A 14827-nucleotide genomic window follows, 5' to 3' on the forward strand; every position below is an offset into this window, starting at 1 on the left:
TTTAATGAGCATTGAAATATTTCCACCTGTCACAATAGACCAATTAGACATGGTCATTTGTCTTAGGTATTTTATTTCAACTATGCATGGAAGTACTAACAAAATTTAGACACAAATTGAAGTCATTAGGATTTAGGGATGTACTAGAACTTTGGCCTTTATGAAACTTAATTAGCAAAATTAAATGATATAAAATCTGTGACTCTACAGAAGTACCAAATGCAAGGAATCCTGTAGACCTGTATATTCTGAATGTCTTAACTGTGACTAGATGCCTTTCTATTCATATCATTAAAGATTGGAAATAGATGTCATCCTTGTATTGTAATGACCTTTTTTCCTTAAGGAAAAACTCTCTATTAAAATAGTTATATAAAAACTGAAGACAATTAAACAAAGCTTTAAAAAGTGATGGAATACTTTAGGAAATTAAGAGAAAGGAACAAACTAAATTCCAGGCTTAGTGGGATAAATTGTTTTGGGTTTCTCTTGTTGCTAGCCTAAAAAACTAAATTTGGGTGTTGTAGAGTTTTCCATCAGCTTACATATATGACACTGTTTTGCGTCTGATATCATATTTGGGGGCAGTAACATTAACTGTATCAGGGTTGAAGAATATATTGGAAAAATAGAATACAGTTCTTGGGGTAAGCATTACACTGTCAAATAAATCAGTTAAAGAAAAAGATCTAATCTGTCAGGTGTGAAAAAAACAAAATTATTATTCTTTATTGTCAGTTTTTTGTCAATTGATTGGTTCATTTAAATTCAGGCTAAAGAAGAAACAAATGAAAGAAAAGCTGCAGGAGCTGTAAAAGAATTTCCAACTCATCAGGAGAGGTAAGTGAATGCAATGAAAATAAATAATATCTTGAAAGAGAAAGAAATGGACACTTTTGCAGAGCCTGGGTGATGCTAAATAAAATTTACATTTTATAAAAGTGCAGTGTGCTGCAAGATTTATAATTTACAAGTTGGAGGAAAGTAAAAAGAAGAGAAATACATATTATTGATGGCATCAGCTCCTAAGGAAAACGTTGGTGATGATTTTGGTGTGTATCCGTGCATAGGCTGTGGTTTACCTACATAATCAAATTTTGTATGTGAATTTTTGTGCTAAGTTTTATTAGTTTATCATTATAACAGTGTAAGATTTTCATGTTACTTTAAGTGTAATAAGCATCTTTAATTCCTGCACAGTACATCTTTTAGGATATCCGCAAGGGTAATGTGGTCATTCTTTGATATTTAGATTTTTTTCTCATTACACAAAAATAAATATAGATAGGATAGATAGGATAAATTCATTAGAGGGTGCCTGGGTGACTCAGCTGGTTAAGTGTCCTGCTTCAGCTCAGGTCATGATCTCATGGTTTATGGGTTTGAGCCCCATGTCGGGTTCTGTGTTGACAGCTCAGAGCCTGATGCCTACTTCAAATTCTGTGTCTCCCTCTCTTTCTGCCCTTCCCCCTTCTCTGCTCATGCTCGCGTGAGCTTGCGCTCTCTCTCTCAAAAATAAATAAATGTTAAAAGTTAAATTCATTAGGGTAAATACCACAACGTTATGTTTCTTTTTTTAAAAAAAATGTAATGTTAATTTATTTTTGAGAGAGGGAAAGAGACAGCACACACATTAGCAAGCAACTGAGCGTGGGAGGAGGAGGGCAGAGAGAGAGTGAGATACAGAATCCAAAGTAGGTTCCAGGCTCAGAGCTGTCTGCACAGAGCCGGATAGATGCAGGGGCTCCACCTCAAACTCATGAACCATGAGACCATGACCTGAGCTGAAGTCGGATGCTTAACTGACTGAGGCACCCAGGCACCACCACATTTCTTGATATACTTGTTCCTTGGTGCTTTTGGAAGATGTGCCCTGTAATCACTAGTGAATGCAGGTACCTATATTGATATGCTATTTAATATTAGGATTTTTTATTCTTGGTTATTTGTATAAAAACTAAACCATCAGTGATCAATTTCATGATTAGGTCACCAGGAGTATTTTACATCTTAAAATGTGTCATATTAAATTTCATCATTCATAAGTAGTCTATCAGTCTGTGGAGGAACACTCTCGACTTACACCTTTATACTTCTCAGTCACCTGTATTCTGAGACTTTTCCCTGGGAAACCTGAGTTTACTAATTTGACTAACCTTAACTTCCAATCTTGTTTCTAATTTACAGTAGATTATAATAATACTTGTTATTTATTCAGCTTCTAGTACTGCCCCAGGGCCTGTCAAGTCCATCCAGATAAATTCTTAATAAACATGAAGTGGGACTCCTACAAATTCAAATATATATAGTTAAATCTTCCTATTTTCTTTCCCCCAAAACAGAAAAAAGACAAAAAAGAAAATCATCCATTTTGATCTTTGTCTAACTTTAGCTTTGTTTTGTTTCATTCAACTCTTCCTAGAAAACATGCACCTACAATTACTAATAGAAGTAATACTCCTGCTTAAACATATTTTTAAAATTTTGATTTCTCCTTAGCCATCTTTGGAAACTTTATTAGACGCCCCACCCCACCACCCTCACATACATATTAGGAGACAAGGAGACAAGGAAAGTCCTTTTGCTTAAGTGAAGAATCTCTAAAAAGTCATGTGTTCTCATAAGAAGAATTTTTATGGTGCCTTTGAAGTAAACATTCTGGTGAAGTACAAGGATCTTCAAGAAATAGTAGCAAACAGATCAGATTTCAGCATTAATAAAGCAGGGGTCAAAGTCTAATTGCATCTAAATTCAAATTTTACGAGTGGCACCAGTGACATTTCTTTGGCCTCTTCTGAAGGCAGTGGGTGTTGTTCAGATTGTTAGTTTTAATTTGTTCAGATGTGTTTTCATTACCAATTGGTACAGAGGTGGCAAAGGGAAATGATCTCTGGAGGAAGAACAAATGGTGAAATGTGTTTTTTGAGTCTCTTCCAGTGGCAACCAGTTTGATACCCCTTAGGAAATGTTTCTTGACAAAAATTATAAGAAAAATACCAACATTTGATTTCCAAATGTTTGACAAAATGGAAACTCTTTTGTTTGCCAGGAAAATAGAACCAGTGGACCCTTTAATCTCAGTATTTAATGGAGTTTTAAGAAAAGTTTATAAAGGAGAGAATATGTAAATTGTGCCCCAAATAGTCTGTAAAGTCAATCTAACTAACAGACACTCTGGGTTTGTCAAGATCTACATTATTATTTTTTTGAAGTTTGGGGTTTTTAAAAAAATTTTTCTATCTTTCCTGCCTTTTACTAACTCATTAAGTTTTCTTTGTTCTTTTCTCTTTATTCTAGTTGTTTGGAAATTAGGCATTTAAAAATCTTTTGGTGGTTAGTAGAGATAAACACATTTTAAATATATTAATTTTGATATCAAGCTAGCCTGAAATTGTGAAATTTCCAAACAGTTCAATAAAATAAATTTAACACATGGAACTAAAATTACTGTCACCAATTCTTGGAGTCTTTTCTTTTTCCAAGAAAATGTTAATGAGAAAAGTGGCAGAAAGAAAAGTGACCACAACAATTGGCAGATTTGGTTATTTTTCTAGCTTTTAAAGTTTATTTTAAACACGAAAGGCGAAAATATAGGCCAAAAACAAGCACCACCCAACCAATAAAGCACATTTAAAAAAAATCTCAATGACTTCAGTCCTCTGTTATTTTATTCATCTTGCCCCTTTTTCTTTCATTTCCTTCTCTATTACACTCACTAATAACAAATAAACAAGGTCTACTAACTGAATGTGATTCAAGATAAAGCTTTTTCCATAAATCATAAATCACTTAATATCATTCTGCAAAGTGCCTTTATTTGCTCTATTTAACATCTGACTGAGAATGTTCACTTTTATAAGTCTGATAAATATTTGGCACCAATAGAAAGCTATTTCATTTGAAATTTTATTGCATTGCACATTAGCATTTCCTAGACACTCATTTATCCAGTCAATCCATAATTAATTAGTTCATTTCACTTGAGTCATCATAAACCCAGTTCTCTTGTTCCCAGTATACTTGATAAACCTTGAAGCTTTGCAGGTGAGTTATTCAGCGCTTATCGCCAGGGTGTTCACACAGTTCTGCTTTTTCTCCTGTCAGTGTGATATAAAATCTATCCATGGCCCTCTTTTGTTTTTAATACCATATTGGATGGTAATCCTTTGTGGTTAAAAAAAAGAAAGAAAAGAAAAAAGGACATTTCAAGATGCCATTATTAAGTCCACATGATGAATATTTACTGTTGTTGCTATTCAGATGTCTCAGAGGATATTCAAATTAATTTGATGTAGCATGGGGAGACCAGAAAACAACATCTTTAGTCTTGGAAAAAACACTGATTAAAATAACTAAAATCAAACACAAGCCAAAAAAGGGACAGAAAGGGTAACACTTTCTCACAAACTTGTTTTGGAAATTTCTACAAAAAAATTCTGACCATTAGTCAGCAGAGCAATGTTTTTCAGATTTTTTTGGATTCTTATATATTCACCCAATAAAATCATGCTTTTATTTGTTTTTGAAAGTTGGTACATGATGACAGATTTGTTCTTCTAGCAGGAACAGTATTTTCCTGGGCTTCATGCTCCTTCACTTCTTGTTACACTCATTTATAATTATCAGGGAAGCACAAGGTAAACGAATGTGACTTAAAAATTTTAAGTTATAGGGGTGCCTGGGAGGTTGAGCATCTCACTCTTGATTTTAGCTCAGGTCATTATCCCAGAGTTACAGGATGGAACCCCACATCAGGCTCTGTGCTGAGCATGGAGCTTGCTTAGGGTTTTCTCTCTCTCTCTTTGGCCCTCTCTCCTGCTCATGTACTCTCACTCTAATAAAAAAAAGTATTAATTGGAAGGGCCTCCAAACTGATAGAAATGTTGAGCCACTGCCAAAAATGTAAATAAAATTGTGCCCCTGCTGCTTAAAATTCAGTGCAAATGTTAGAATGTTAGGCTTTATTTTCAGTTATTGAATAAACATTGCCTGAATATGTAGAAAATCCTGTGCATACATTGGGAATAGAGAAATGAATAAGTCATGCATTCCATTCTCGAAGAGTTCAATGTAAATGTAGGGAAATATTCATCCAAGTTTTAGTCTAAGTTAGAAATTTGGTACCATACTTTTATAGTCCCTTTTATTTGCCTAACTTCAATTTTACTTCCTGTAGAGCATCACAAATTAAACTGATTTCACCAACTGTTCTTCAGGCAACTAAATATTGTGATGGTCTTTTCCTGAACCCATCATCCATGGCCAGCTTTCTTTTAAATGTACAGTTGGAGTTACTCAAAATTGTACTTAATGATTATCTGATTGAGATGGCACATTGAAAATGTGGCATTACCATTTCTCCCTGTCTCCAAATTCCTTTTGAAATGACAAAGAGTAACTAGAAAAAAAAAAAAAGCTAACAGGAATAGTTGTTCTTTGAGGAACCTTCGGTTAACAGTAAAAACATGGTTTGGGATTGATAGGTAAATTTAAAACAAAGTCACTGGAGACCATGTACACAATGCACATACCTCCTGCCGAGATGAGGATTGGTTTTCCTGCTAGAAATTCTAAATGTGGAGTTAAGGGGAGAATGTAGGTGATCACAGACCTTCCTGTCAGGTATTGGGTAGGACATGCCATTTACATTCTCAGAAACTCTCAGAATGGGAAATTTGACTCAAGCTTTATGATTCTCTGTATGTAAGAACATATATACACATAATAATTTAACTTCTTCCTTTAAGATTTAGATATAATTTATTCCTTTGCCTTTCCTTAATTGCTGTTAACTAGGATTTCTTGTACTTTGGTGAAGAGAGTGGTGTGGTATTCCTAGTCTTAGAGGAAAACTTTCATTGTTTCACTGTTGACTATGATGTTAGCTGTGGGTTTGTGGTATAGGACTTTTATTATGTTGAGTTATGTTCCATCTCTACCCAATTTGTTGACACTTTTTATTATGAAAGGAAGTTGTATTTTGTCAACTGCTTTTTCTGCATCTATTGAGGTGAACATGTGATTTTTAGCTTTCATTTTATTAATGTGATATACCACATTATTGATTTGTGGATTTTGCATCCCAGATAAATCCCAATTGTCCATGGTGTATGATCCTTTTAATATGTTGTTGAGTTCATTTTGCTTAATTTTATTGTGAGTTTTTGCATCTTTATTCATCTGGGATATTCACCTGTAGCTTTCTTTTCTTCCACTGTCTTTGTCTGGTTTTGGTAATCTCAAGCCCAGGTGATACAGTAAACTAAGCAAAGTGGGCATTCACCTCACTGGGCATATGGGATAGAAGAAAACAAGTTACAGCCTAAGGTAATACCAAAATGAAAATAGGGAAAATAGTAAGAAAAGGCAGATGCATTTGGTGTTCTTCCCAGTATAAGTCATCCATTGCGTTAGCTATCTTAGAGGCCCCATCTTGAATGCCTACTCTCCATCTATTTATCTCAAAAAAAGTTCCACTTATACGGAGTCAATATTCATCCCTTTCATTATAAAGAAGCCTGGTGCGGAAATTAGTTTCACAGTTATTTAAGCAATTCAAGTAACGTACCTATGTCAGTTATTATAAATGTCTCTTTTTAAATCATTTGATTCAGCTAAAACATTTTTGAGTCCATATGATACGAGAAGCACTGATCTAGGCATGAGATACTCAGACATGAACAAACCAAACAAGGTGCTTGTCATCAAAGAGTTAAAATTTAGGCGCAGCAGTAGGGCAGGGGGGTGGGGGCACCGAGGCAAGTCGGTTCACGGGGGCGCTCCTTCAATGGGAGCATGCAGCATCGGAACTCGGCCACAGGGGCGGGGAAGGAAAAGTGCGCCAGCGGTCTTGGCGCGCGCACCCCACCCAAGGGCTGTTACTGCCTCTGCTCACCCTCCCTCACCCTCCCTCGGCTGGCGGGCCTCTGGTGTGGCGGTCTCTGATGGTGTCATCAAAGTGTTCAATGACATGAAGGTTCGTAAGTCCTCAACACCAGAGGAGGTAAAGAAGCGTAAGAAGGCGGTACTCTTCTGCCTGAGCAAGGACAAGAAAAACATCATCCTGGAGGAGAGCAAGTAGATCCTGGTGGGTGATGTGGGCCAGACTGTAGACGACCCCTACGCCACCTTTGTCAGGATGCTGCCAGACAAGGACTGCCACTATGCCCTCTATGATGCCACCTACGAGACCAAGGAGAGCAGAAGGAGGACCTGGTGTTTATCTTCTGGACACCTGAATGTGCACCCCTTAAGAGCAAAATGATTTATGCCAGATCCAAGGACGCCATCAAGAAGAAGCTGACGGGGATCAAGCATGAATTACAAGCAAACTGCTACGAGGAGGTCAAGGACCGCTGCACCCTGGACGAGAAACTGGGGGCAGCGCCATCATCTCCCTGGAGGGCAAGCCTTTGTGAGCCCCCTCTAGCCCCCTGCCTGGAGCATCTGGCAGCCCCAGACCTGCCCGTGGGGGTTACAGGCTGCCCCCTTCCTGCCAGACCCGAGGGGCTGGGGGGATCCCAGTAGGGGAAGGACAATCCCTTCACCCCAGTTGCCAAACAGCCTCCTCACCCCCTGGACCTTCCTCCTACCTCCATCCCTGACAGTTCTGGACTTCCCAAACTGCTTTTCATCTTCTCATTCCTCTTGGGTTGAAGCAGACCAAGTCCCCCCCCCCCCAGGCACCCCAGTTTGGGGGGGGGGGCTGTATTTTTTTTAATGATACCCCAGTTCCCCACCTGTACCCCCCTTTTCCCATGCTGCCAACTTTTAACGGCAATAGTGACTGTGTTTGTCTGTTTAGTCCTGTGTATAAAAGGAATGTTGTGGAGATGACTCCTCCTTGCGCCACTGGTTCCCTTCCCTTTTGCCCCTGGTCTTCGCCACTGATGGAGGCAGGACCAGTAAGGGACCTTCAATTAAACACACACACACAGACACACACACACACACACACACACACCAATAAAAAAAAAGTTAAAATTTAGAGGATACAAATGGTAAATAAGCAAACAAAGAAATTTACATATTATGATAAAGTCTGGAAAAGATTAAAATTCAGGTGAGACGCTGAAGAGCAACAGAAATCACTTTTATGTGGGGTGATCAAAAGAGTCTGTGGCGATGTGAGGTTTAAGTTGAAATCTGAAGAAAATGACCAAACATATGAAAAGTTAGAAGGCAGAGCATTCCAAGGAGAGGAATAGTAAGCAATGGGGCCTGTTTATATGGGAAGGGTGAAGGAAGTGATCTTTAAGAAACTTAAATGAGGCCAGTGTGACTGGAGCATAATGAGAAAGGGTATGAATGATGTAAGGCCAGGTAGTGTACATATCAAGAAATGCCCTGTGGAACAATGTAGAGTCTGGATTATATTTCTTATCAGTGAGTTTCCATTGAAGGTTTTACCCAGAAGGTGGCATCATCTGGTTTTTATTTTTTTACAAGACCAGTATATCAGCTATGTGGAAAATGTGTTAAATAAGGGCATGTGGAAAATGAGTTAAATAAGGGCAATGTAAAAGAAGGGAGACCAATGACTGGTTTGTGACAGTAGTCTGGACAAGAGTGATGGTGTCTTGGACCCACGTAGTGGGCTGATTCTTAGATTTTTGGTTTGAGCAACAGGGTAGATAGTGGTGGTATCTATTGAGATGAGAATACCAGGAATTAATAGTTTTAAGTAAGAGGTAACCCAGAGGTTAGTGTTTAATAAGTTAGGTTGAGATGTGTAACATGTTATATTTAAAGGTGCTGAAGATCTTCTCTTTTTTAGTTGGGAGATTCATGTTTGACCACAGTGATGAAAAAGTATGCTTACATAAGTTTACTGAAAATTCAAAAGTAATCGGCAAAAGTTTAGAAATAGAATTTATAATTTCCAGGTAGCGAAGAAGAGTTAAGAAAACCTTATCAGTATGACCCACAGCTAGGGAAGGTCAGTGAAAACAAGAAAAAATAAATCATATTATAAACAAAGTGTCAGAATATATCTAGACATCTCAGTAATTATACTAGATCTAGTTACTTTGGTTGCTTATAAGTTTTTGCTATAATGTTTCATGCTAAAATGAGTAAATTTTGGTAAAAATTCATGAGTATTATATTATATAGGAAAATTCCTAGCAGTGGCCTTGTATGTCAGAATGTACATTTTAGGTATGGCAGCTTATCAATTACATATCAATTGTTCTTTAAGACAAACAACTTTTGTCTTCACTTATTTTCCTTATTGATTGTGTTTTCTTTTTTTTTTTTTTTTAAATTTTTTTTTTCAATGTTTATTTATTTTTGGGACAGAGAGAGACAGAGCATGAACGGGGGAGGGGCAGAGAGAGAGGGAGACACAGAATCGGAAACAGGCTCCAGGCTCTGAGCAGTCAGCACAGAGCCCGATGCGGGGCTCGAACTCACGGACCGCGAGATCGTGACCTGGCTGAAGTCGGACGCTTAACCGACTGCGCCACCCAGGCGCCCCGATTGTGTTTTCTATGTTACTGATTTCTGGTCTGATATTTATCCTTTCCTTTTTGTATGCTTATTTTGGATTTCATTTACACTTCTTTTTTGGGTTTGTTTTTGTTTATTAAGGTAGAAGCTGAAGCCATAGTTTTAGTATCTCTTTATATACAAATAGATATTTTATACTATAAATTTCCCTCTAAATCCTGCTTTAGTTCCATTACACAAATTTTGATGTGTTCCCTGTTCTCTTTTCATTAAAGATAGTTTCTCATTTCACTTGTAATACCTTCTTTGATCCATGGATTATTGAGAACTAAGTTTTCTTAGTTTCTGAATGTTTAGAGATATCCTTCTGTTATTGAAATTAAATCCATTTTTGTCAGTGACCATACTTTGTATGACTTGAATTATTTAAAATTGATTGAGACTTGGCTATAGTTTAACTGGTAAATATTCCATGTATAGTTAAATGCAAACTGTATTCTTTTGTTGTTGGGGGAATATTCACCCTTCCTGATATTCTTTTGTTTGTTTGTTTATTTATTTTTGAGAGAGAGACAGAAACAGAGTGTGAGCAGGGGAGGGGAGAGAGAGAGAGAGAGAGAGAGAGAGAGAGAGAGAGAGAGAGAATGAATGAATCAATCCAAACCAGGCTTCAGGGTTTGAGCTGTCAGCACAGAGCCCAATGTGGGGCTCAAACTGATGGACTGTCAGATCATGACCTGAGCTGAAGTCACATGCCTAACCCACTGAGCCACCAACACACCCCTCACCCTTCCTGATTTTCTATTCCATTAATCATTGAAAGTGGACTGTTAAAATCTCTGACATCTAAATATGTATTTGTCGATTTCTCCCTGCATTTTTATCAATTTCTGCTTCATGTGTTTTAAAGCTCTGTTATCAGATGCATAAATGTTTAAAATTATTTTCTCTTGATAAAGCAACACCTTTATCATTATAAAATGACCTTCTTTTACCCAGATAATATTTTGCTCTGTAATCTACTTTGAGCGTAGACTCTAATCTGTGATTACTGCTAGCTTAACATTAAATATCTTTTTTAAAATGTTTATTTTTGAGAGAGAGTAAGAGAGAGAAAGCACACATGTGCAGGGGGAAGGGCAGAGAGAGAGAGAAAGAGGGAGACAAACAATCAGGAGCCATAAGCACAGAGCCCGATGCAGGGCTTGAACTCATGAACTGTGGGATCATGACCTGAGCTGAAATTAAGAGTCGCATATTTAATCAACTGAGCCACCCAGGTGCCCCAACATTAAATATATTTTACCATTGATTTTCTTTGTGGTATTATATTTAAAGAGTATTTCTTGGGCAGCATATTAGTTGAGTGTCATCTTTTCATCCAATCTGACAATCCTTGCTCCCCCCCCCATTTTTTCCCTTTAATCTTTTATTCCATTTTTAAAATTATAATTCCAGTGTAGTTAATATACAGTGTTATATTAGTTTCAGGTATACAGTACAGTGATTAAACAGATTAAACAGATCCATATATTTACTCAGTGCTCAGTAAGATAAGAGTACTCAATCCCTTTCAACTATCTCACCCATTCCCCCATCTGCTTGTTCTCTATAGTTGAGTCTGTTTTTTGCCTTATCTCTCGCTCTTTTTTCCCTTTGTTCACTTGTTTCTTTTCTTAAATTCCATATTTGAGTGACATCATATAGGAGGTGTCTTTCTCTAACTGGCCTATTTCACTTAGCTTTATACTCTCTAGAACCATCCATGTTGTTGCAAATGACGAGGCTTCATTCTTTTTTATGGGTGAATAATATTACCTTATATATATAAACCACATCTTTTTTATCCATTCAACTTTGGATTGACACTTGGACTGCCTTAATAGTTTGGCTATCTTAAATAATGCTGCAGTAAATACAGAGCTGCTTGTATCCCTTTGAATTAGTGTTTTCATATTCTTTGGGTAAATACCCAGTAGTATGATTACTGGATCATAGGGTAGTTCTGTTTCTAATTTTTTGAGGAACCTCCAAACTGTTTACCAGAGTGGTTACACCAGTTTGCATTGTTATCAACAGTGCATGAGGGTTCCTGTTTCTCCACATCCTCATCAACAATTACTGTGTCTTGTGTTTTTGATTTTAGCCCTTCTGACAGATGTGAGGTGGTATCTCACTACAGTTTTGATTTGCTTTCACTGACAATGAGTTATGTTGAGCATCAACATCATAAGCATCATGTGTGTGTTGGCCATCTGGATGTCTTCTTTGGAGAAATGTCTGTTCATGTCTTCTGCCCGTTTTTAAATCAGATTATTTGCTTTTTGGGCATTGAGTTGTATAATTTCTTTACATATGTTGGGTATGTTGTTTGCAAATGTCTTCTCCTATTACATAGGTTGTCTTAGTTTTGTTGGTTGTTACCTTTGCTGTGCACAAGCTTTTTATTTTGATATAGTCCCAATAGTTTACTTTTGCTTTTGTGTCCTTTGCCTCTGGATATATAACTAGAAAGATACTCCCTTTTTTTTGTATGAAATTTATTGTCAAATTGGTTTCCATACAACACCCAGTGCTCATCCCAACAGGTGCCCTCCTCAGTGCCCATCACCCACTTAGAAAGATATTCTTGCAGCAATGTCAGAGAAATTACTGGCTGTGCTTTCTTCTAGGGTTTTTTTTTATGGCTTCAGATATCACATTTAGGACCTTAATCTATTTTGAGTTTATTTTTGTGTATGGAGTGAGAAAGTGGTCTAGTTTCATTTTATTGCATGAAGAGGTCTTGTTTTCCCAGCATCATTTGTTGAAGACACTGTATTTTTCCCATTGCATATTCTTGCTTCTTTGGTTGAAGATTAATTGACCATATAATTGTGGGTTCATTTCTGGGTTTTCACTTCTGTTCCATTGATTTGCATGTCTATTTTTGTGCCATTACCATACTGGTTTGGTTACTACAGCTTTGTAATATAACTTGAAGTCTGGAATTGTGATACCACCAGTTTTGTTTTTCTTTTTCAAGATTGCTTTGACTCTCCTTGGTTTTGTGGTTTCATATAAATTTTAGGATTGTTTGTTCTAGCTTTGTGAAAAATACTATTGGTATTTTGATAGGGATTGCATGAAATGTGTACATTGCTTTGGGTAGTGTAGACATTTTAACACTACCTATTCTTCCAAACCATGAACATGGAATGTTTTTCTATTTCTTTGTGATTGTCTTGAATTTTTTTCATCAGTGTTTTCATAGTTTACAGAATACAGGTCTTTCATTACTTTGATTAAGTTTATTTCTAGCTATTTTATTATTTGTGGTGCAGTTGTAAATGAGATTGATTTCTTAATTTCTCTTTCTAGTGCTTCATTATTAATATATAGAAATGCCACAGATTTCTCTACACTGATTTTGTATCTTATTACTTTACTGAATTTATTTATTTGTTCTAGAAGTTTATGGTGCAGTCTAGATTTTCTCTATATAGTATCATGTCATCTACATATAGTGAAAGTTTTACTTCTTCGCTAACAACTTGGATGCATTTATTTATTTAGTTAGGTATCTGATTGCAGTGCTAGAATTTCCAGTACTATGTTGAAGAAAAGTGGTAAGAATGGGCATCCTTATTGTGTTCCCAGTTTTAGGGGAAAAACTCTCAGTTTTTCACCATTGAGTATGATATTAGCTGTGAGTTTTTCATAAATGGCCTTCATCATGTTGAGCTATAGTCCCTGTACACCTGCTTTATTGATGGTTTTTATCATGAATAGATGTTGTACTGTGTCAAATACATTTCTGCATTTATTAAAGTGATCATATGGTTTTTATTTTTCTCTTATTGATGTGACATATCATGTCAATTGATTTGCAAGTATTAAACCACCTTTGTATCACTGGAATAAATCCCATTTGATCATGGTGAATGATTCTTTTCATGTATTGTATGATTTAGTTTTCTAATATATTGTGGATTTTGCATCTGTGTTCATCAGGGATATTGGCTTGTAGTTCTCTTTTTTTGTTGAGTTTTTATATCACTTTGGTATCAGGGTAATGCTGTCCTTATAAGATGAATTTGGAAGTTTTCCTTTCTCTTCTAGTTTTTAGAATAATTTGAGAAGAATAGACATTAATTCCTGTTTAGATGTTTGGTAGAATTTACCTACGAAGCTGTCTGGTCCTGGACTTCTGTTTATTGGGAGTTTTTTTTTATTACTAATTGAATTTCCTTGCTGTTAATCCATCTGTTCAAATTTTCTTTCTTCCTGTTCCAGGAATGTATCAATTTCTTCTAGGTTGTCCAGCTTGTTGGCATATAATTTTTCATAATATTTTCTTACAATCATTTGTATTTCTGTGGTGTCAGTTATTTTTTTTTTGATAAATCTGGTTAGAGGTTTATCAATTTTGTTGATCTTTTCAAAGAACCAGCTCTTGGTTTCATTGATCTGTTCTATTGTTTTTTTAGTTTGTAGATCATTTATTTCTGCTCTAATCTTTATTATTTCCTTCTTTCTACTGGTTTTGTGTTTGTTCGTTCTTTTTTTAGTTCCTTAAGGTGTAAGGTTAGGTTGTTTGACATTTTCTTGCTTTTTGAGATAGGGCTGTATTAGTATAAACTTCCCTCTTAGAATTGCCTCATCCCAAAGATTTTGTAGTGTTGTGTTTTCATTTTCATTTTTCTCCACGTAATTTTTGATATTCTTTGCTTTCTTGCTTGACCCATTCATTGTTTAGTGACATTTATTTATTTTTTAAATAGGCTCTTTACTTGTAGCCCAACATGAGGCTTGAACTTACAACTCTGAGATCAAGACCTGAGCCGAGATCAAGAGTCAGATGCCTAACTGAATGAACCTCCCAATTGTCTCAAATAGCATGTTATTTAACCTTCATGTATTTGTGTTCTTTTCAGAATTTTTCTTGTGGTTGATTTCTAGTTTCATAGTGTTGTGGTCTGAAAAGATGTATTGTATGACTTTGATCTTTATGACTTTTTTGAGACTTGTTTTGTGACCTTATACATGATCTGTTATGGAGAAGGTTCCATTGGAACCTTCCATTGAACACTGGAAGGTTCCATTGAACATTGGAAAGAATGTGGCAGTGCCTGAGTGGCTTAGTCGCTTAAGCGTCCAACTTTGGCTCAGGTCATGATCTCATGGTCTGTGGGTTCAAGCCCTGTGTCGGGCTCTGTGCTGACAGCTCAGAGCCTGAAGCCTGCTTCAGATTCTGTGTCTCCCTCTCTCTCTTCCCCTTGTGGTCTGTCTCTGTCGCTCTGTCTCTCGCTCTCTCTGTCTCTCTCTCTCAAAAATAAATAAACATTTTAAAAAATTTTTAAAAGAAAAGAATGTGTATTCTGGTGTTTTAGGATAA

At 36.5% G+C, this 14827-nt stretch overlaps 1 pseudogene; it reads left to right on the forward strand.

The window, feature by feature from the left end:
* Nucleotides 1–6928: 6928 nt before the first annotated feature.
* On the forward strand, nt 6929–7496 carry LOC124523100 (cofilin-1-like; annotated as a pseudogene).
* The last annotated feature ends 7331 nt before the right edge of the window (nt 7497–14827 follow it).

Source organism: Lynx rufus, unplaced genomic scaffold (genome assembly GCF_022079265.1).
Source record: "Lynx rufus isolate CCGP_SWC_20201006 ecotype Redwood Valley unplaced genomic scaffold, mLynRuf1.p SCAF_1, whole genome shotgun sequence".
In the NCBI taxonomy this organism is placed as follows: Eukaryota; Metazoa; Chordata; class Mammalia; order Carnivora; family Felidae; genus Lynx; species Lynx rufus.